This window comes from Schistocerca serialis, chromosome 4 (genome assembly GCF_023864345.2).
Source record: "Schistocerca serialis cubense isolate TAMUIC-IGC-003099 chromosome 4, iqSchSeri2.2, whole genome shotgun sequence".
Taxonomy (NCBI): domain Eukaryota; kingdom Metazoa; phylum Arthropoda; class Insecta; order Orthoptera; family Acrididae; genus Schistocerca; species Schistocerca serialis.
Window position 1 is genome coordinate 305475646 of NC_064641.1, and position 24122 is coordinate 305499767.

The window sequence follows — 24122 nt, forward strand, 5'->3', positions numbered from 1 at the left end:
CCTAGGGGGTACCTGTTTAGCTGATAACGCTCTCTTCTACCTGAGTATGGGGATTAGTGGACTCTTCCTCGACTATTTATGAGTTGGAGAGTTCGTGTCCGTCTGTGCACTGTGTGTAAGATAACAAAAGTCAATTACATGAGGGGCGTTCAAAAAGATACGAGCCGGAGGCATAATTAAAGAAACCAGTACCTGTATGTTAGAAGTATTGACCCTTGCTGTTGAGACATTTGTCCCACTGTGACACAAGATGAGGAATGGCTGTCTCATAAAATTCCCGGGGCTGCGTTGTTAATCAGTTCCGCACGTACAGCTGGACGTCGTCGTCCGAGGTGAATCGTTTGCCCCTCAGAGCCTTTTTAAGGGGACCAAAAATGGCGTAATCACAGAGAGAGCTCCGGACTGTATGAAGGGTGGCCGAGAACATCCCATTTGAATTTATGCAGGTGTGCCGCGACTGTGTTGGCCGTATGAGGCTTTGCATTGTCGTGGAGCAGAATGAGATGGCCTGGTCGTTTTGATTTGATCGCTTGGCGAAGGGTGGTCAAGGTTTACGAGTAACGCTGGGCATTCACTGTTGTCCCGTGCTGCAGGAAGTGAATCAGAAGAGGGCCATCTCGGTCAAAGAAGAACGTCAGCATAGCCTCTGCTGCACTCGTGTGGATGGCCTTGGCTTTTTTTTTTTTGTAGTGGTGACCCTGGATGGACCGGCTGGAGTGGCCGAGCGGCTCTAGGCGCTACGATCTGGAACCGCGCGACCGCTACGGTCGCAGGTTCGAATCCTGCCTCGGGCATGGATGTGTGTGATATCCTTAGTTAGGTTTAAGTAGTTCTAAGTTCTAGGGGACTGATGACCTCAGAAGTTAAGTCCCACAGTGCTCAGACCCATTTGAACCATTTTTTTGACCCTGGATGCTTCCACTGGAGACTTTGTCGTTTTAATTCTGGTTCGATGACACCATGACTCATCTCCAATCACGCTAGTGCCAGGAACGCATTCCCTTCCCGAGCATAGCGCTGCAGGTGAGCAAGACAGTGGGCCATTCGACATGCATCCTGGTGTGGACGAAGACTGTGGTGCACCCATTGGGCACACACTTTGCGCATGTGCAGTCGTTCCTTCATGATAGGGTGAGCACTTCCGACGCTGGCCCTTGCAAGGGACATGCAGTGTTCGCTGTACACTTGTGACATTCGTCGATGATTGTCCGTTCCTCCTACTCCTTCCGCAGTCAGAAAACGAGCAACACCTCTTTGCTCTTCTGTTGATGCCTCTGTGTCACTGTTTGCAATGCGACTCTCGGCGTTGAACGACTACTGCATACTGCTGCTAGCTCTGCATAGTCACGTGACGTGCACACGTGCCCTCTAGCGACGGGTTGTGAACCTCAACGCTCAGATCGGAACCACACCTCGTTACACACGCCACGATATGACCATCCTGTCACCGGTTTGCGCTTTCCAGACTTTGGCTCGTTTCTTTTTGAACGCCCGTTATAGCTTAGATTCAGTGGCTTTATAGCTAAACTGTCTCTACAGAGCAGTTACTCTTACGACTATCAAGATTGGAAATTTTGCTATCCTCATCAAGAGATGTTGGCAGCATGCTCACCAAGCTCGCTCGTTACGCGTGAACTGAAGCCGTCGGCGCACAGACTATGCTTTCGAATGTCAACATTGAGCGTGCCGAGTTCAACGTATGGCTGAACATTTAGAAACGATGCTGCTTGTGCATACGGCAAGCTTGTCTCAACGTAGTATACGCGATCTTAACACGCTCCAGAGGCAGCTGTCAGCTGTATCTGGCTCGCAAGTTAAACGGTTCGTTTATGAAATGGTGGGCGTAAAATTCCTGCGTCATCTCTGTTAAAAATAACATTTATTTCCTTTTCCACCTGCTGTACCTGTAGTTCCGTCTGTAGTATACATAAATAAGAACTTCATTACGCATGAAATAAGGCAAAAAGGGAAGTTACATACATGGAGTCTTGCCCATTCGTCTCGTATAGAGTGCCTAAAGGATGCTGCGTTCTGGGAATGCTAGACAACAATTCAAGTAAATAACATTAATAGTTTTATTTCAGTAAAGCAGATTGACAATATTTTGCTTTGAATTTACAACGGTGTGCAAGCGATGGGCGACATGCAAATAAGTCAGAGTCATTTGCTGTATACAGTGTACATGTAAGCAATGGATATGGATCTACTACTCTGCGAATGCTGTCCGCCAAGGCGGGCAGGCGCGGCGCGGCGCTTATATTCTCTTCAGCTAGAGGGCGCTCCTGTCGTGGTGCGGTCCTTGTCAACGGTCTACTGGCTGACGTCGTCTCTCCGCCTTCTTTGCTCTTGCGATCTTCGTCTTCGTGCCGGCGGTTGTCGATACGCCGGAACACTAGATACACAGTCAGTAAGGACGTTAGCTTACAAAAGTCCCATTTTTAACAGTTCTTCCACAAAAGATAAAAATCCTTTCATCATTCCCACTTTTTAGTAAAACCATATGGTCATTCTTATTTGATAGCTGTTTCTATTCAGTAGCAGCATTTTCAGAAAATGTGAAATACGAGACTAAACAAGAAACTGCAAAATATCCTAAATATCTTACTCTATCTTGTAGATACAGCCAATCGAAGACACACACACACACACACACACACACACACACACTCTCACACACACACACACACACACACACACACACACACACACACACGTTAATAAGGAAGTCTCGTAACCTACACTACTGGAGATTAAAATTGCTACACCAAGAAGAAATGCAGATGATAAACGGGTATTCATTGGACCAATATAAATACTAGAACTGACTGTGATTACATTTACACGCAATTTGGGTGCATAGATCCAGAGAAATCAGTACCTACAAGAACCACCGCTGGCCGTAATAACGGCCTTGATACGCCTGGGCATTGAGTCAAACAGAGCTTGGATGGCGTGTACAGGTACAGCTGCCCTGCAGCTTCAACACGATACCACAGTTCATCAAGAGCAGTAACTGGCGTATTGTGACGAGTCAGTTAGTCAGCCACCATTGATCAGACGTTTTCAGTTGGTGAGAGATCTGAAGAATGTGCCGCCCACGGCAGCAGCCGAACATTTTCTGTATCTAGAAAGGCCCGTACAGGACCTGCAACATGCGGTCGAGCATTATCCTGCTGAAATGAGGGTTTCGCAGGGATTGAATGAAGGGTAGAGCCACGGGTCGTAACACATCTGAAATGTAACGTCCACTGTTCAAAGTGCCGTCAATCCGAACAAGAGGTGACCGAGACGTGTAACCAGTGGCACCCCATACCATCACGCCGGGTGATACACTAATATGGCGATGACAAATACACGCTTCCAATGTGCGTTCACCGCGATGTTGCCAAACACAGATGTGACCATCATGATGCTGTAAACAGAACCTGGATTCATCCGAAAAATGACGTTTCGCCATTCGTGCACACAGGTTCGTCGTTGAGTACACCATCGCAGGCGCTCCTGTCTGTGATGCAGCGTCAAGGGTAACCGCAGCCATGGTCTCGGAGCTGATAGTCCATGCTGCTGCAAACGTCGTTGAACTGTTCGTGCAGATGGTTGTTGTCTTGCAAACGTCCCCGTCTGTTGACTCAGGGATCGAAACGTGGCTGCACGATAAAAAAAAAAAAAATGGTTCAAATGGCTCTTAGCACTATGGGACTTAACATCTGTGGTCATCAGTCCCCTAGAACTTAGAACTACTTAAACCTAACTAACCTAAGGACATCACACACATCCATGCCCGAGGCAGGATTCGAACCTGCGACCGTAGCAGTCGCGCGGTTCCGGACTGAGCGCCTAGAACCGCGAGACCACCGCGGCCGGCGGCTGCACGATCCGCTACAGCCATGCGGATAAGATGCCTGTCATCTCGACTGCTAGTGATACGAAGCCGTTGGGATCCAGCACGGCGTTCCGTATTACCCTCCTGAACCCATCGATTCCATATTCTGCTAACAGTCATTGAATCTCGACCAACGCGAGCAGCAATGTCGCGATACGATAAACCGCAATCGCGATAGGCTACTATCGGACCTTTATCAAGGTCGGAAACGTGATGGTACGTATTTCTCCTCCTTACACGAGGCATCACAACAACGTTTCACCAAGCAACGCCGGTCAACTGCTGTTTGTGTATGAGATATCGATTGGAACCTTTCCACATGTCAGCACGTTGTAGGTGTCACCACCGGCGCCAACCTTGTGTGAATGCTCTGAAAAGCTAATCAGTTGCAAATCACAGCATCTTCTTCCTGTCGTTTCAATTTGGCGTCTGTAGCACGTCATCTTCGAGGTGTTGCAATTTTAATGGCCAGTAGTGTATTATAAAGCGCACAAAGGTGAGTAAAAAAAAAAAGAAGACTGTATGTAGCGAGACACGAACCTGTAACACACCACATGTCGAATTTTAACTCTGTGTCTCTATTCATGACGCTACACTGAACTTCCGAAACAAGCAATATTTACCGTGTAGCTACCTTCCGAAAGCTTTAATCGCAGATGTGATATTAACTATTGTGTAATTACGACAAACAGTTATAGAAATATGTGTTTTTGATGGATCATCAATGTGCCTTTGCCTTGCGTACTTTCGTACCACGCAATTTGAAAACTATTTAACCACCAAGATAACGTCTCGCGTCACTTTATCACATCGAATCGTAGAAATAAAGGATAGGTTTTCGAGAAAGCGATTTACAGATGTTTCGAAACGCGAATGTATTCATAGAGTGTAAGCTATAAAATCAAACCCACCAAATATGGGAGTCGACTGAAAGCCAATATGGCGTCTCCAGAATCTGTATTGAAGAGAGATAGCATGCATGTGACATAGGTGACATTCTTCCATCTCATTGTTCTACGTTAAACCTCACGTTCAGAATCTCTATCATGCTTTACATTTCTCTTTATGTTCGGAAAGAATTCTCAACGTGCTACGTCCACGCTATGACTTCAAAAACTCGGCACGGTCGTCGTTGACGCTGGAATGCACGATCCGTGTGCCAATGGCTTTACCTTCAGCTAGGTAGCATGGTAGCGAGAAAAAAAAAGTTCAACTGTGTGTGAAATCTTATGGGACTTAACAGTCCCTAAGCTAGAATGAAATTTTCACTCTGCAACGGAGTGTGCGCTGATATGAAACTTCCTGGCAGATTAAAACTGTGTGCCCGGCCGAGACTGTATGTGAAAATTTCATTCTGGAAACATCCCCCAGGCTGTGGCTAAGCCATGTCTCCGCAGTATCCTTTCTTTCAGGAGTGCTAGTTCTGCAAGGCACGCAGAACAGCTTCTGTAAAGTTTGGAAGGTAGGAGACGAGATACTGGCAGAAGCAAAGCTGTGAGGACCGGGCGTGAGTCGTGCTTCGGTAGCTCAGATGGTAGAGCACTTGCCCGCGAAAGGCAAAGGTCCTGAGTTCGAGTTTCGGCCGGGCACACAGTTTTAATCTGCCAGGAAGTTTCAGTCCCTAAGCTTACACACTACTTAACCTAAATTATCCTAAGGACAAACACACGCACCCATGCCCGAGGGAGGTCTCGAACCTCCGCCGGAAACAGCCACACAGTTCATGACTGCAGCGCCCCAGACCGCTCGGCTATTCCCGCGCGGCAACGTATCGAGAAACTTCTGACTCGAGTATAAGAGCTCATCACAGGCAACCGGAGGAAGGGGTTAGAGGGGGGCCACCCCCTTCCCCTCCAGGAATCTGGAGCACAATGTTTTTATTCACATGTGAAGTAGATAACCGTAACTTCTCTGGGATATAATAAGTTTTTAAGGTCACCTATAAAATTTAATTCTTCTAGCATGACATGTATCGAAAGTGAACAACGCATTTACATCCACACCTAGGCTTACTTCCCCCCCCCCCCCCCCAACCCCCTACCCTAGTTGCAAAAATTCTGCTGCTTACTGTTTTCCTGACCAGGTCTCCCTCTACAATTTCCCCCCCCCCCCCCCCCCCAGCTCCCCAGATCAGATCCTGAGGCTTATCAGCAAGGTGACTCTTGCATACTCGTAGCGGATGTTACATTCTCTTCCTGTCTAGGTTACATATTCTTTATGATATGAAATACGAGTAACATTTCCTGTCTTTGGGACTGCATGTTGCGGCGTAGAGTCAAGCGTCGGCACGCCAGGCGGGGACGTTAGAGCAGAGAGGGCTGTGAAGAAGACGTCGGCCAACTGCACGCGGGCCGACCCCTGTCTAGGACGACAGCACCACCCTCCACACGAAGTCACAAGCGCCGCGCGGCCTGGCCGCGGCTCTGTTGAAGACTAGCAGTTCTACGACTTCCACAGCGGCATCGAGAACAGACACTTGTACAGCAGTGACTTAGGGACTGTATTATTTTTCTTGTATTACGAATTGTATGTACTGAAGAGACTTCTTATTTGTCTGTAGCCTTATGCCTGCGACACGTCATTGTAAATTCTCAAAGTTAAGTATTGTCATTTATTTTCTGTACATGAAACTTCATTAATACGATTTGCTTGAATCGTTGTCTAGCGATCCTAAGCACCCCATATTCGACGAGTAGGCAGGATAGGACATTGAAAAAAGGACACAACCTACAAGTACTGCTTTCACACATTATATGAAATTGAAAACGCAGTTAATAAACTTGTCTTTTGTCGAATACAACTCCCTGTTTCATTCTCTTACAATAAAGAAAGAGGAACAAGAGAGCAAGAAAACAGCAAAGACGAAATCATTGTGCTGATTTTCTCATAAGTTCCCAGGCTAAAACTCGGTGGACACTTGCTTCAGTCCATATTTTTGGATGAAACTAAAACCGTAATTGAGTTTTTAGCTTTAGTGGCTGGGAAGGGAGTGAGACAGGGTTGTAGCCTATGCCCGATGTTATTCAATCTGTATATTGAGCAATGGGTGTTGTGTTGTCCTAATCATCATCATTTCATCCCTATCGACGCGCAAGTCGACGATGTGGCGTCCAATGGAAAGACTTTTACCGGGCGAACGGTCTACCCGTCGGGAGGCCCTAGTCACACATTTTCCTAGCGTAACTATGTCAGTGTGTGAGAAATAGCACACTTTAATCGAGTGTCGAATTCGAAGAGTTCGTCGGCATGTGGAGTGCCCTCTCTTTCAGCAATGCCACAGCACCCGTGAGCACTGCGACATTTGCAATAATTCGACGCCTTGGGCTAATTGTTGTCGAACATCCTCCATACGGTCTTAACTTCGGCATCTCCTGATTTCCAAATCTTAAAGAACAACTTCGAGAACACTATTTCGATAGTGATGAAAAGGTGCAAATGGAGGTAAGGATGTGGCTCTGTCAACAAAGATTCTACGGCGACGGTATGAAGAAACTGATCTCTCGTTGACGGAAGTGTGTTTGTCACCAGGGCAACGATGCTGAGAAGTAAATCTGTAGACATTAAGAATACAGACACAGTAGGTTAATAACGTTTGTTTTATTTTAAAAGCTTTAAGATTTTTCTCATAAAGAAACGGAGGCAAAACTTCTCAGCAAGCCCTCGCACAAGTGAAAACGAATGTAGACCCTCTAATTTCAAGTCGTTGTAAGAGTGAATTAGTAAATCCTAAAAAAAAAACCGATAACTTTGGAACACACAGATAGTCAATTTAAAATTTAATGCTGCAAATTCATAAAAAATGAAACAATTAGTAGCTTGTAACTATTCCAACTGGAACTAACTTGCTTATTTCGCGTGTGCCGAGCAGAACGCCCTCCTTCGTCGCCATAGCACTGTGACAGACAACACTCGAGTGTCAACGGGCTTGCGAGCAGTCGAGAACAGAGGGCACTGGCAGACTCTCCGCGCCATATTCCTATCACCGGCTCGTGGCTATTGCCCATCGTGGCTGCAAGTATGCGGCAAGGCGGCTTTACTAGTTAACAGACCTACAGCCGTGCTTTGGCCTGTGCCGTCGTCAGAACTGACACAAGGTACTCAAGGTACTGTGAAGCCCTCCCCCGAATATTGCCAATATTTTTCCATCAGGTTACATTATTTGTGAACTTTTGCTGTTTTGCATCTAAAGTATGTGAAAGATGTCTTCTTTTATATATGAAGATGGTATCTGTTCTTTCGGACATGTGTAGTTAAGGCTCACCGGCCATCTGACCATCTTCTTCTGTGGAGATGAACTAACAGTGCCCGAACTCTTACGGCAATCGGCAGTAAAGCCGCGAGTAATGAGTATGATGGGCAGGAGCACTGTGAATATAGTGCGGGACAGTAAGTTGCGAATGTGGGTCTCACGGGAGGCGTGCCAGAGATAAGTCCCTGCTGTCGCACTATCCTCTGTGTTCTCAGTGGCTCAAATGCCGGCACGGTAGCTCAGCGTGTTCGGTCAGAGGGTTAGCTACCTTCTGTAATAAAAAAACTGAGTGAATGGATCAACGAAGAACCTAAATGGGTGTCATCCGACGTTCGCCTCGAACAAATTCAACGAACAGTATCGAACAAAATGAGATAAAAAAAAAGAGAGACGGATAGAGCGTCTGCCATGTAAGCAGGAGATTCCGGGTTCGAGTCCCGTTCGGGGCACACATTTTCAAATGTCCTCGTTGATTTATTTCAACGCCTGTATGCAGCTAAGGGTATTCATTTCATTGTAATATCTTCTTTTACCTAGCGCGTATACTTCTAATACTTGGACTCCCGTTTCAGCATTTGGCGAATTTTCTTTTACTCTTTAAATTTGCTGCTGGATGTCATGCCTCAAGTCATAGTTAACGTACTAAGGGAGAGAAGTCAGCTGTACCAACAGTGTGTGAATGACGTAAACTTTGTTCTGCGTGGTATCGTACCCTAACAGTTCGCGTGTCGTAGACACTGAGGTGGAATTTGAGGACTAGCTCAGATTTTTCTTAAACGAGTGAAGGAAAACAGCCTGAAAACCACATTCCGGCTGGCCGACGTGCCAGCTACGGTCGTTAATCCGCCTCACCGATTCCATCCGTCTCTCTCTCACCTCCCTGTCTCGCAAGCTAGCATGCTGCGCGTTAGTTACACGGGCAGGTAAGAGTATCAAAGATAATTATCGTTCCGAAACTCCGGCTACAGTGCAACAACAATACACTGGTCTATAAGACTTAAGGGACAAAACTAGCTTTCACTCGATGTATCAGTGCCAAATAACATAAGTCGATTAAACTTGGACCACACGTAGAAAGAACTACTACAGTATACTACGGAATGCCACTAAAACGAATGCTCAATGAACCGAATAGAAAAGACACTCTCCTTCAAAGAGAATAATCACACTCAAGATACCAAGTTGAGTGATGGTCCCCTCGACGGTGCAAAGACGGAACATGGTTGTTAATAGTGTGTGTGATGAGCACGGAGGATAGTGCACGCTCTACGAGCTGCTCCTATGCAGGCCACGAGGTTGGTAAGCAGTTCGTGAGGTAGGACGCTCCAGTCCTCTGCCAGTGCGACTGACAACTGCTGTGGACGTGCCGCAGTACGTCTCCCCGACGCATCCCACAAGTGCTCTACGCGATTTAAGTTTGGGGAAAGACAGTCCATTCGCCAAATATTCTATCGTTCAAAGAGCTCTTCCAGCTGCACTGTTCTATGCGATTGCTCATTATAATAGATAAAAATGAAGGCAGAGTCAAATGCAGCCCTGAAAACCGGCATATGGGGAAGGAGTACAGTGTTACAATAACGGTAACTGAACAGTGTACCGTGTTCAAGGATTTGGAGGTCAGTACAACTATGCAACTTTATGCCTCTCTAAACCGTAACACCTGGACCACCAGAACGATTATGTTCGACAATGTTTCTGTGCGTATTACGGGTTCCCACCTCTCGGCATATGAGGTTATGTCCAACATGATCGTTTTGGTGGTCCAGATGTTATGGTGTGGACAGGTATAAAGTTATATGACTTACTGACCTCTAAATCATTGGACACGGCATTCTTACTGAATTCATCCCAATGTGCGTCTTTCCACATGTGCATTCGGTTCTGATTTGATTTTTATGGATGAGGTGTGACCCCATCGAACTTCGCAACTGATGGAGCGCTTTTTGAACGATAAGATATTCGGCGAATGGACTGGCTTGCCCTCTTCCCCGGCTTAAATCCCATGAAATAAATGTGCAGTGCGTTGGGGAGATACTCTATAGTACGTCATATGCCACAATGACCATCCAGCAATTGTCAACCGCCCTCGCGGGTGAATGGCACGCCCTGATCTCTGATTTCGGTTATTTTATTCTGATGGTTGTTTCTCCCTATGTAATTCTAGTTTGTTGGACATCTTAATGGGGGGGAGGGGGGGTTTGAATTTTGAAAATACACATCAGATTCGTTGTACAATAGAAAATCCCTTTGTTTGGACAAATCCACAGTCTCCCACATCTTACCATGCAACCCACTTCTAGATCAGTTTTGAAAACTTAAATGACCCCACCTGGCCAAACTTCGCCCTCATATCTGACAAGATCTTTAATTTCAGACGCTTCCCTCTGACTCAGTGTTTTTAAATTTCCATTAAAAATAATGTATCTGGGGCATAATGGGGATATCGTCTCCGGCCTATTGCCTTTTACGTTTACATTCTGCGATGAAACCAGCTATTATTTTAACTAAAGCTGCCACATAAAATCGCGCAGAAGATATGCGACAGTAATTTAAAATTGAGAGCACTTACCTACCGGACTCCAAACTGAACCATGTAATATCTGTGGGAGATGTTTACAGTTCTGAATTATTGTCAGTTTTAACTACTGTACTTCATTCCTCTTTCTGCACAAATTTCCAGTACTATTTTGTTATTAGGACGTCCATCTATATTTTACTTATGGACGCTAATATCGCCACTGTACCTAATAAAACTATGCCACATGTTGGCGTACTTTAGCGGATATGTTTTGAGACGGCGAATCGCAACCAGTTGAGCACTGATGGCGAGGACGGATGCGTGTGACACCATACTTTATATGAAGGCTATTCACTTTGGTATGATTATCTTATTAATACTTTTAATATCTCCACTCTTGATCACTTCTGTAAGTTATGACTTTGTGTTTCGTTTGACAGACATTCTTATGATGGTGTCACCCGAAACGCCTCAGTATAAAATTTTTGAACGAGTTACCATTTAGCACTTGCATAAGAAGAGCTCCCAAGCGTAAATACTTAAATATCGTACCATCAATGTAAAATAATTTAACATAAACACTATGTAGATGGAAATGTTGGACTACAGTTTCGTCTCAAGTTTAAACGTTTATATAAAATATCATCTAACGAAAATTTATTAAAAGTATCTGTACCATTTCTAAATAATGATAAATAAAAATAGTATACAGCATTATTAAAATTATCTTACCTGCTTGTGATCACACATATGAGTTTGCAACAAAATCAAATTCACGTTCACTCCTCAAGAGACAACTGACGCCTTCCAAGTACGCCGATATAGAAATTTGGCTATTTCACGGAGTGCTTTAATTATTGGACTTCCGGATGTAGTACAAAAGAAATGCAGGTAAATAATAACACAGATAACACAATAAAACGATTCAAGATAGGCAGTCTGGACCATAATTACTTGTCCGGACCATAGTTACTGGAAATTATGAAAATGTCTCTTATTTTATTAATCGAAAACTGCGTCGGCCATGTATGTGTCTGTTTTTAAATATGTCCTATTTTCTGAAGTTTCTCCTTATTCTCATGCTTGAACTATTAACAATAAAACACTCTGGAAAGCTTTCATTTGTTTCCAAATGATATAGAATTAATCAACACAACAACTGAAGTGTTTACGTTCGTATTTAAAACATCTGTAGCGATAGGAATGTATCTTAACAGCCATTAGTCTCTGACCAGCTGCAGCCATTACAATTTAATCATCTATGTGAAGCTAGGTTTCGATTGTGTGCTAAGTGTAACAGAAACTGATGAATTACTCACACAATATGTTTTTATTTCAGCAGCAATGAAACTCACTGCAAAATTATTTGTAGATTTTTTTCTGCTCACAGGCCATGTTTTTCATCCTGACCTAAATGGCGCATTTCGTATTCGAAAGCAGAGTTTACTATACAAAGTGCTGTAATAGTGTATGAGTGTCTGGAAACAGTTTGTGACCGAAACATGTTGTCTTGGTAGTAGAAGTAGTGGCAGTAGTAGCAGTAGTAGTTTTATTCATCCGCAGATCACCTTTACAATGGTTTTTAACGTATCTTGGTATTACAATTAAAGAACAACAGAAATAATGTGATTCACATACACTGTGAACCAAGTTTGACGAGGATAGGACAGATAGTCGGACAATGTCTTATAGTACGAACCATCTCAGCATTTGCTGAAATAATTAATGGAAACCGCGGGAAACCTAAATCACGGTGGCCGGATGAAGGCTGGAGCCCTCATCCTCCTGACTGCAGGGAGAGTCTGTTTAAAACAGTGCTAGCCCATTATGTTTAACCTTGGTGTACAATAGTGTTTTACGAGAAATTATTTAATAAAGGCTAATCGTACACTGTTCATTCATTTCTCACTCCTAGCACACGACACACATTATGCACACAGTTTTTCATTACGTAACAAAACACACACTATAAGCTGATGTGAGAGCCACAGCAACGACGTCTGTTTACATTTTGTTTACCGCAACTTTCTATTGCTAGCCTGAAAAACTCTGAGTCAGCATCCATCTATAACTACTTAAATGTTGAGCTTAGAAAGAGGGCAAGGCGTTAGTATTACACGTTTCATAGCTTCCGAAGTAAGTTTTTCCAAACTCATATTGAAAATAAAAAGTTACTTGAGGTTCAAAAAGTGTGAAAATCTGTAAATTTCTTAAGACAGTCGCAAACCTCAACCTGGTCCATTGTAGTTTGAATAAATTTGTGAGTTACGTTATTTATTCGATGCCAAATCCAAATATAATATTGGGACGGTGTATAGCGATAACAACAACAGACTAAAAACTGCTTGTATCATGAAGACAGTTGAACTGTACTGAAAGTAGCGAACAGAAATGACGGCTAAAGAGAAATCTGACTGAAGAAAACGTGTGTTGGCAAATACTTGGCCTGGAAGTAGCAACTAGCTAGTGTAGGCGCAGTCACACTGTGAAGTACGTTGTGGGATTAGCAATAGACACGCGGCTCTGCACGGCAGCTATTTCTGTGCTCTTGCTGTCTCATTTCTGTCGTCTGCTGGCGAAGCCCCCGTAACACACGAAACGAACCAGTTCCGGGAACAGGAGCACCGCGGCGAGAGAGCTGGCCGCACGTCACACGACTGCTGCCCATCTCCCCTGTGGTATTAGGATGACACACGTCCATACTCCGCAAGTCACCGTACGGGATTTGGTGGTGGGCAAGTTGTGTTACATGATGATTTCGGCCGGTTTACACATGGTGTTCAGGAGAGCAAGGGTCAGTAAGGCTCGAAATAAGCTGGAATTTCTTTGATTATTTCGTGAATTACGAATGTTCCATCCGTAATAGAAAGTGCGCTTTTGGAATCTGAAGACTAGCCATTACGAGGTGCAAATTGCGTCTCCTTTGATGTCTGCCACCAGACTCGGAAGAGCACCTCCGTCAACTCCCGCTTTCTGAACGGAACCTGACGTAACGAGGGTGGCGGATTTCCTCTACCTAGTCTATTGATTCAGTCTATTAAGGATCCAAACTGACGAGTAGTACTCTAAATTCGGTCGAGAGAGGGTTTTGTAAGCTGTATCTTTCAAGGTTGAATTGCATTTTACCCGCATGTTTTCTAATGCATTTGAGGGTGTTTGTCTTTCTTGCAGGTAATTTTGTGTAGTTGTTCTACTTTAAATAGCAGTGAACGATGATCTCTCTTTATTTTTCAGTTAAAACTTAACACGAATGGTACAGTTGTAATAATAATAGCCTCTGGTGGATCAAGCGATGTACAATAAAGTGTACTTACAAGTTTTTGGCTTGTCTCTGGGCCCACGTAACTTTCATTTTCTCAAAAATGGTCTATTTTCTGCTCGTCAGGCAAAGTTGTTCCGATCCACTTTGTCTTTTCGTGCCAGGCCAGCTGTCCAGCCCCGAATTATCAACCTAAAATATTTTCTGTCTGCTGTATCAAGTTGACTCATCCCTGCATCATTCAGGTCGTCTTTTACTGCACCGACGAATTTTATTGCTCAGTTTTGGCTCTACTGTGACTTTGTAGAAATCCACAATCCGGCTAGTTAATCTGGTTGGTTGCATTTCTTCAGTATCCCCATAAAATATTAGCCTGCGTTTTTTTTCATTTCCGAATAAAAGTTGGTGTGAATACTATTCAATTCCTGTATTTGCTTTTAGTCTGTATGCTCCTTTTTCAATATAATTTGATTTTAAAATATTCCCGATTGCTTTTCGTTATCTCTTTTGGATTTATTCTATGTCTCTCTTTCTTTTAAAAATATGGATTTCAGCCTAATAAAGGCACATTGGTTTGATAAGTGTGTTGTAGTGTCTCCGTTTGCGTATTTTGGGATACATTTCTGTTATAGATGTCTTTCAAGTCCAATAATAATAATAATAACACAGACCATTGCCACACAATGAAGAAAATAATATGTGTCTATACCTCTCTTAAAACGTTAAATTTAATACGTTACTACCAATATAAATAAATAAATTAAATTTAAAAGATGAAACATAAATGCAAATGTTAGCCAAGACTCCAGGTTGCGCTGTTGCGTTTGCACGAACGGCACCTGTACAGTGTTCTCAAAACGTTGCGAGTGTCAGTGGTCGTCAGAACAGGATTCCGTGAAGCTATGAGTGCATTATGTCGTACCTAAGTGAATTACACGTGGGAAAATTCCAGGTGCTCGTGTGTTGGGTGCTTTCGTAACGATGATAGCCCAAGTGTTTCGTATTTCAAGAGGCTCCATGTCGAAGATTCTATGGAGAAAGCGCAAAAACATCATCCGCTAAGTCACAACGAGGACGAAAATATGTGTTTTGTGATAGTGACGAACGGCCGTTGAAGGGGATTGTGGCGAAAAATTGAGGGCGACAGCTGCAAAAGTCACTCGCAAGCCTTGTCAGCAACAAACCAACAAAAAGAGAGCACCACAGGCAAGGAATTGAAGGACGAGCTGGAATTCCAAAGTCACTCATTAACGATACAAATGCCCGTAACATGAAAATGTAATGCCGAAGCGGTAAACTCTGGACTGTGGAGCAATGGAAGAAGGTCCTGTGGGTGGATGAGTCTTGTTTCACACTGGCCGAGTTGCGTCCCAAGAGTAAAGATGGCAGCAGGAGTTTGGTGATGACTTTTGGCAGCCTTACCGTGGTATTTCATGGGCAGCATGGTTATTCTCCAAGGCCACATTTCTGCCAACGCTTATGTGACCATTTGGGCAGATCAGGTCCATGCCATGGTCCAATGTCTGTGTTTGTTTCCCGTTGTGACGCTGCGTTCCAAGACGACAGGGCCCGTGTTCACACAGTTCGCATCGTCCGGGACTGGTTTTGTGAGCAGGAGGATTAATTTTCTCATCTCTCCTAGTCACCACAATAACTACACCTCAGTACTATTGAGTCTTTGTTGTCTGCTAGGGAGAGAAGAGTGTGTGGTCGCTATTCACGTCCATCTTCGTTACCTGAACTTTCCACTAGTTTGCAGGAAGAGTGATGTACGATTCCCTTGAGAACCGTACAGGTCCTGTACTTATCCATTAAAAAACGACTGGAAGCTTTTAATATCTTTGTGGGATTTAAAATTTAAAAACCTCTCTCACACCGGCCTGATTTAGCTTCACTGATCAGGATAGTAAAAAAACATGCGTATATTAAGGGAATTTTCATTCACAAAGCAGGCTTATCACATTCACACAGTTCAATACTGTTCTATCCTGATTAAATTGAGCTTAACTTAAATTCCATAAGGCAGTGAAGCAATTTCGAAGTCTCGGTGAGACGAAAATTGTCAGTCGATCTCCTGAAAACATTTGTAATAATTATTAACTTTCGGTGATCACATGGGGAAGACCGGAGATCTGCTGGTAAGACCGTGTTAGCCCATTTATTGAAAGTAATAAACTGGATATCTTGAGCGTACAAAACGGCAGGTTCGTCTAGTGTAAATCAGACGTTCCCCACTGATCCTGTGTAACACAGCGTAGTAAGCAGACACTGTCAATAATAATCAGTTAAATAATACGCGAACACACTTACTTTAGTTTAGTTCATGTATTAAATTCCTTCTTATACAGAATCTCATCAAGATGGCGACTAGCTCAACAATACATACATATACATCTTCGTTCTTTCGCGGCTAATCGGCAAGATCCGAATCAAATGGTTCAAATGGCTCTGAGCACTATGGGACTTAACTTCTGAGGTCATCAGTCCCCTAGAACTTAGAACGACTTAAACCTAACTAACCTAAGGACTTCACACACATCCATGCCCGAGGCAGGATTCGAACCTGCGACCGTAGCGGTCACGCGGTTCCAGACTGAAGTGACTAGAACCGCACGGCCACACCGGCCGGCAAGATCCGAATCCTTCTTTTCATAAGAGAAAACATAGATAGCAGAGAAGCTATTCCATGGAGTAAATGCACGCTCCAAGGAATAATAGGGCTTGAAACTACTTTTCATTGATAATCATCGTATATTAAACTTTAGGAATCGGTAAGATAAGAAGAGATATTTCGAGATATGTACTGAGTTATATAATTTATAAAAATTTCTGAAAATATCGTGGAGACCGCTACAAGAGACACTACAAGCTTATTTGAATGTTAATGAGGTGCCTACACCGTATTAGGCATGACAATGTGCTGTATTTCGATGTTTTCATATTTTTGTCCACCCTCTGTACTTCTAAATGTGAGTGCATAATGAGCTCGGGATTGTATAACTTCCTCCTCCACTCTGATCTGTGTCTTATGATCACTATAGGTGAGCTGCATCAAACCAGTCTCAGGACTGAAGACCACAACAACAACATAGGTGTCGTTAGTTTAATTGAAGATTTTCGGAAATTGTTTAGCTGTGGAAAGGGGGGAGGGGGAAGGAAGAGTTGAGGGTGAGAATTCATACACAGATAAACAGATGAGGTTCAACAGCTGTAATCGCGTGATTTACTTAAAATAAGTTGGGTTTGTATTCATTTCAGTTCATGTAGATAACAGAATGTGCATAGTTTACATTTAATAATTCAAATTAACAAAATATATAAATACAGTTATTGTTTATTGGACAAGCATTTCAACACTTGTACTCTTCACTATTGTCACTATAATACTTTTTTGCTGGCATGAGCTGTCGCCAGCACATCGGCCGGCAAAGATGTAGCAAGAAGATCGATAGTAGGCGCTAGATCAAGTGCGCCTATGAGTGGTGAGGCCACCTTCTGTAAATGGACGATCATGCCACCTTTTAGATCTTCATTTACCTTCGAAGACCTTACTGTTTACACCACTGGATTTGTCTCGATAGCCACTATCAGCAAATAAGTACCAAACTATAGCATCCCCTTAAAAAAAACAAACGAAGTTGACCTTTATATCTCTGAAGCGATCCCACCAAGCAACAAAAAACCAACGTCATATAATGGCCTTCGTTGTCCCATGCAACTTTTGTCCCACAAACTTTTCAGCTACTCGCATACTTTCGGAGTTACTTTGGTGGCAATAGTTAGTGACTCGTCCTGTATAATTCTATTTTCCCCCTCGTAGTCTGTTTTAACAGAAAAAAGAAAAGTTTTTCTAACTTTGTGAGCTGCCAGCTGTCTGTCATTCACTCTCTGGATTTATCACCAACTTTTCACAATTTTAAGTCTAATGTGCAAGACTTACATAATGGTTCAAGTGTGGGTGGAAAACGTCTCCACAATATATGACTTGGGTGAAATTTTCCGCTCTGTTGTGCAATAACTATATACAAGAAACTTTGCAGATTATCCTTAAATGAATGTGGTCGCCTCCATAACCCAGTGAAACTGCACGCCCATGCCATCACGGTAGCTCAGCGTCATCCGTCAGGAACTCGATACCCTCTACAATTAAAAAAATGTGGGTGATGCTACCATCGATGGCGTTACGTTATATCTCCATAGAGCTACTGCGTAGGACACGGGTTCTACTCCCTTGTAGTTCCAGGACTGCAACCGGGTGCACTCAGCCTCGTGTTGCCAACGGAGGAACTAGGTGAATGGGAAGTAGCGGCTGCGAGCTCAAGAACGCCAACAGTGGCCGGGAAAGCGGTACACTGACCCCACACTTCTCCACGCCGCATGCAGTGACGCCACTGGCAGATGACGACACGGCTATCAGTCGGTTCCACCTGGCCCACCAGGCCCAGAAGGCGGAGGTCTACTTTGCTTGCTTTGACATGTGAACACAGAGACAAGCACGAGTGCCTTCTCACGGCTAATAATCAAAATGGCTCTGAGCACTATGCGACTTAACTATTGAGGTCATCAGTCCCCTAGAACTTAGAACTAATTAAACCTAACTAACCTAAGGACATCACACACATCCATGCCCGAGGCAGGATTCGAACCTGCGACCGTAGCGGTCGCTCGGTTCCAGACTGTAGCGCCTAGAACCGCACGGCCACTCCAGCCGTCCGGCTAATAATCGTCTAGTACGAAATATAACTATCAATGGAAGGCAATGCAGGACAACAATGAGCTGTTCCCCGTATATTATTCTTGTCAGCAGTTTGGATGCCTGAGCTGTTAAGCTGATTGTGCGATAATTCTCGCACTTGTCAGCTCTTGCAATCTTCCGAATTGTGAAGATGGTGTTTTCCGAAAGTCTGGTGATATATCACCTGTCTCATACATTCTATACTCGAACGTGAAGCCGTATGGGATTAGCCGAGCGGTCTGAGGCGCTGCAGTCATGGACTGTGCGGCTGATCCCGGCGGAGGTTCGAGTCCCCCCTCGGGCATGGGTGCGTGTGTGTTTGTCCTTAGGATAATTTAGGTTAAGTAGTGTGTAAGTTTAGGGACTGATGACCTTAGCAATTAAGTCCCATAAGATTTCACACACATTTGAACATTTTTTCGAACGTGAATAGTCGTTTTGTTGCTACTTCCCCCAATGATTTTAGAAATTCTGATGGAACGTTATGTATCCCTTCTGCTTTATTTTATCTTAAATCGTCCAGAGCTCTTTTGAAGTCTGATTCTGTATAGATCTCCTCTTTCTTCTCAGTCGACTTCTGTTTCTTCTTCTATCACATAATCAGACAAGCCCTTCCTCTCATAGGGGCCTTCAGTGTACTTTTTGCACCCTGCGTTTAACAGACGAATTCCCGTTGCACTCTTACTGTTACCGCCCTTGCTTTTAATTTCACCAAATGTTGTTTTGGCATTTCTGTGTGCCGAGTCAGTCCTTTTTTCTTTTCTGATTTCTTCATACTTTTGATGCAGCCATTTCACCTTAGCTTCCCTGTACTTCATTCATTCCCAAGTGACTTGTATTTCCGTATGCCTGAATTTCCCTGAACTTTTTTGTACTTCCATCTTTCGTCGATCAACTGAAGTATTTCTTTTGTTACCTATGGTTTCTTCTCAGTTACCGTCTTTGTACCTATGTTTTTCTTTCCAACTTCTGTGATTTCCCTTTTTAGAGATACCCATTCCTCTTCAGCTGAACTGCGTGCTGAGCTATTTACCATTACAGTATCTGTAGCCTTAGAGAACCTGTGTCCTTTGATTACTTAGTACTTCCACGTTCCACTTCTTTGTGCATTTATTCTTCCTGACTAGTCTCTTTAACTTCAGCGTACACTTTATCATTAGTAGTGACTGCCGTAGAGAAACGAATATAGAGTGTTTCTGAAAACCCGTTTTCAGATAAGTATCTAATAATTCTTTGAAAAATGTGAAACAATTTCTTCTGTGCCTCTCTCTCTCTAATGGGATTTATTATTACGCTATTATTGTCAGCAAACAGTACTAAATCTGCTTGATGAATGTTAGGTGTAAGGTAATTTACATACATAAATAGTAGGAGTGAACCCAGAATTGAACCCAGTGGGACTCTTTCGTGATTTGGAATTCATAACTCCGTTTCCTTTGAACTTGTACTAGGAGAGACACACTGACTGCGCAGACAGAGACGGCGGTGTGTTTAGGGACAGCGAGGAGCAGGCCGGCTGGCTTGGTGAGGTGGGCACAAAGCGGCGGCCGAGGTGGAGGTGAGCCGCGCTGCCAGCCGCTCGTGCCCGCTGCCCACCGCCACTCGCGCTGTTGCCACGTCGCCCCTCTTGCTGAAACGCCGCCTCTTCCCTACGTGCACATTCCCAGCTCTTACAAACACTTTCACATTTGCAGATATTCCTGTCACAACCAGGCAGCGGGAGACACAAAGTCTCTGAATTATCTTTGTCGACTGCTAAAACACACCACCTCAAATAAAAATCCACGCCTGTTACCTTTAAGAGAAGTCGAAATATGTAAAAATTAAAAATATTGTAGACAACTCTGTGAGAATGTGTTTGGGCGGGGGGGGGGGGAGGGATAGGTGGGACAAGTAGCAGCTGGCTGGCTGGCTGGCTGGCTGGCTGAGCTGCAGCCCTACATGGTGAGACCATCAAAGGTGGCGTCATTCAAAATGCAGTGCGTTTCCGGAACGTATCGGCTCGTTGGTCTAGGGGTATGATTCCTGCTTCGGGTGCAAGAGGTCCCGGGTTCAAATCCCGGACGAGCCCTTGCGTTTTGTACAACGGTGTGGTAACAAATCGCATGGCGGCGGCTGTTTCGCGCATTTCCAGGGCTCCAAGTCAGCGCTAAATTCCGACAACCAGTTCTGAAACCGTTTCATGTTTCATTTGAGCCATGTGCACCCTGCTGATGGAACGTTTGAAGCTGATTTAAATGGTCACAGTAGAGATCGTAGCAAGTGTCTTGCTGAGTGCAACGAAAACGGGTTTCCGCCCGCAATCGAACCGGGGACCTTCTGCGTGTTAGGCACGGCGCCTGGGCTCGGCGGCAGCTGCTGCTCTTTCTGTCCTTACGAGATACCGTCGATTCGCGCAGTCGTTATTGCAAAAGATGTCACCAAAGGCAATCGCTTCGGTAGCGGCACAGTGCCTGGCTGAGGCTTTATGGTGTTCAGGTTCGATTCTTATTTAATTCAACGGTTGTTTCTCGCTGACAAAACGACTCTTCTTTTGCAAATGCGTGATCCATATGAAAGTATAAAGGCACAAAGTACAATTTCCATATTGAACTATGTGTAAGTAGGCTGTTTAGGTTTTTATATTGCTAACGCCATGTAGCGCTCTGTATGAAATCACTGGCTGTGCTGTGTGCAGTATGTGGCACTGTCGGGTGTGGCCGGCACTTGGATGGTTGACCATCCAGCTGCAATGCGCTGTTGCCATTTTTTGGGGTGCAGTCGGCCTCGTGATGCCAATTGAGGAGCTACTCGACCGAATAGTAGCGGCTCCGGTCAAAGAAAACCATCATAACGACCGGGAGAGCGGTGTGCTGACCACACGCCCCTCCTGTCCGCATCCTCAACTGAGGATGACGCGGCGGTCGGATGGTCCCGATGGGCCACTTGTAGCCTGAAGACGGAGTGCTTTATATTAAACCATTGATTCTGCAGTCGCCTCTAAATTTTACACATTTTCTTATGGGTTGTAAGTACATAACATTTTTGAAACAATTATTTTAAGTGTTCTTTGTTTTGACATGCTTCACCTTGTTTTCTGTTTCCCTTGAGTAATTTCTTTGCCTTTAGTCTTCTGTATAAGTTTCTTCCTCTTTTATTTTTCTGCCAAGTGTTTTCCACTCGTGTTAAAGCAACACTACATACATTACAATAAGATGTAATTTTAGTGACAGCAATGATATTTTGGTAGAACCTTACAAACCATTATTGTAACTGAATGGGCACCAATTAGAAACAGAAACAACAAAAAAAATGGTTCAAATGGCTCTGAGCACTATGGAACTTAACTATTGAGGTCATCAGTCCCCTAGAACTTAGAACTACTGAAACCTAACTAACCTAAGGACAGCACACACATCCATGGCCGAGGCAGGATTCTAACCTGCGACCGTAGCGGTCGCGCGGTTCCAGACTGTAGCGTCTAGAACCGCTCGGCCACTCCGGCCGTCCAGAAACAACAAAACAAAATATAGCTCAAGGCAGAGCTTGATCAGCGAGGTGGTTTACAAATCGCAGGAGTCAAGATATGTACCATCTCGAACGGAGTAAAAATGCACTGACTTATTTTAGTGAGCGGACGGACTAACAAGTACACAAACATCCAGAAGAAGAAGAAGAAGAAGAAACGGAACTTCAATGGTTGAGAGGGTATCCGATATTACTACAGTGATTACAAAGTACTTATCAGTATGAGCCCGTTTTACGTAGCAGTATGAGCCCACTTGACGTAGCAGTATGAGCCCACTTATCAGTTGCACCCCCTGCACCGATTCCTTTGGGAAGGATGTCATAAAATAGTGGTATCTTCCCGAGTTAAGTTGTTCCACAATTGTTGAAACTGGTTCAAAAAAATGTGTGTGAAATCTTATGGGACTTAACCGCTAAGGTCATCAGTCCCTAAGCATACACACTAATTAACCTAAATTATCCTAAGGACAAACACACACACCCATGCCCGAGGGAGGACTCGAACCTCCGCCGGGACCAGCCACACAGTCCATTACTGCAGCGCCCGAGACCACTCGGCTAATCCCGTGCAGCGTTGAAACTGGTCCTTCGTGTCCTGAATATTGGCGCTGGGACTGACATGTGCTATCGGGGACCGATCTGGGGACCTTCTCGGCCATAGGAGTGCCTCAAAACGACGCAAACTGTTCATCTTCACACATGCCATGTGGGGACGTACATTGTCCTGTTGAAAAATGGCACCACGATATTATGAGATGTAGCACATGAGGATGTAGGATGTCTCTGGCGTAACATTATGCCATATAAGTTACCTCAGTCACTACTAGTTGTGAGTTCGTTATAGAAGATGGACTTCACACACCATTAAGCTAGGTGTAACACCACTATGCCCCTCCAAAACAGTGGAATAACGGGACTTCCCCCGTGTTCTCCCCATACTCGCTGACGATGGTCATTTGGGTGCTGCAGAACCGCGATTCATCGTATGAACACACTGCATTACCATTCATTAGCAGTTGACCAGAACCTTGACGAGAATGTGGAGTCCAGCAGCTGGCTGCTGTCGCATCTGATACCGTACAAATCTGGGTACTCTGTAAACCGACCAGCCGGCCAAATGAAGACCCACAATGAGGCCCCTTTCCAACTTTTTCAGGTGGTAATAAAGCTGACTCACACGAGTACGTGGCATCCCCATACCCTTCACAGCGATCACTCTACATCTGAAGCCGTTCACGCTCCTTATGTACCTTGCCAGACCCGGTTACAGCAATAAACACGAATATCCCTAACGCACTGAGGTGGCGGTTCTGCCTGTCTGAGAATTCCGTCCCTTCCGATTTACATGTCCGCTGATGCTGTTTACAGGTACAAAGTTACATGGACATTCTACTACGTCCTCTGGGTGATTCAGTTTCCCTGTCAGGCGTTGTATATGATTGCCTTAATTTTCTGAAACAGTATACCCTACTGAAGACAGTAGGTAACTTGACTTGCTGTATAATATCTCGTGTATTGCTTCGTTAACCACATTTGTTCTACACAATATTTGAGATTATCAGTTTAAGACTTCAGATTTGAAAAATTTTGACTATGGAACCAACACTGTTCCAGCACGTACGAAAATGCAACCTTAAATCATGTACATATTCACTGTCAAGACATTGTACGAAACTGTAATTAAGACAGAACGCTGTGGCGGTGTGAGAAGCCGGCTTGCAGCGTCAGAAGCAGTGGTGAGTTCACACGCAATCTCCACAGTTACACGTAGTACAACGGTAGTATGAGTTTTCCATATCCAAGACGAATTTTGCGAGTGGATGAATAGCCACAATTTACTATTTGATATGTATTTACAATTTTACGTAAGTTTTGTTGTAAAACCGCATGCAGGCATGTTTCGTGAACTTCGTCAATATCTTACGTAATACTCTATTACTGTTTTCATAAGAGGTTCCAAAATGACAGAAA

At 44.2% G+C, this 24122-nt stretch overlaps 1 protein-coding gene and 1 non-coding gene across 2 annotated transcripts in view; one reads left to right on the forward strand and one right to left on the reverse strand.

Moving 5' to 3' along the window:
* The window catches only part of LOC126474407 (rho GTPase-activating protein 6), a 1172202-nt gene that overhangs the window by 425545 nt on the left and 722535 nt on the right, over positions 1-24122 (reverse strand). The gene's annotated exons all lie outside the window — the stretch shown is intronic.
* On the forward strand, positions 20644-20715 carry Trnap-cgg (transfer RNA proline (anticodon CGG)). Its single transcript has one exon. It is a non-coding gene; the product is annotated as a tRNA-Pro (tRNA).